Below are 464 nucleotides of genomic sequence, written 5' to 3' on the forward strand. Positions count from 1 at the left end.
GGCATCTTGGCTTTATATTCTTCAACCTTAGATTCTGTAGGTTTATTCCTTACAGAAGTGGTTGAAGAAGCCTTTTTAGAGGGATTACTGTCAGCACTCTCAGGTGTCTGATCCTCTCTTGGCGTCTGAACGCCAGAATTGGGTGAAGATTGGGCATTTAACGCCAACTTCTCTCCCTTCTCTGGCATTTGAACGCCAGAACTGGGAAGGGAATGGGCGTTTAACGCCAGCTTTCCCCCCTTTTCTGGCGTTTGAACGCCAAAAGTGTTCCTCTCTGGGCTCTTACTGTCCTCAGAGGGATTTTGAACAGTGGTTTGGTTATCCTCTGTCAGTTGTTCCTTATTTGGCTTTTTGCTCTTTTGAGCAGTGTTATTCAATGTCTTCCCACTCCTCAGTTGAACTGCTTGACATTCTTCTGTTATTTATTTAGATATTTGCTGTTTTGCTTGATTCAACTGCAGTTC

Source organism: Arachis duranensis, chromosome 3 (genome assembly GCF_000817695.3).
Source record: "Arachis duranensis cultivar V14167 chromosome 3, aradu.V14167.gnm2.J7QH, whole genome shotgun sequence".
In the NCBI taxonomy this organism is placed as follows: domain Eukaryota; kingdom Viridiplantae; phylum Streptophyta; class Magnoliopsida; order Fabales; family Fabaceae; genus Arachis; species Arachis duranensis.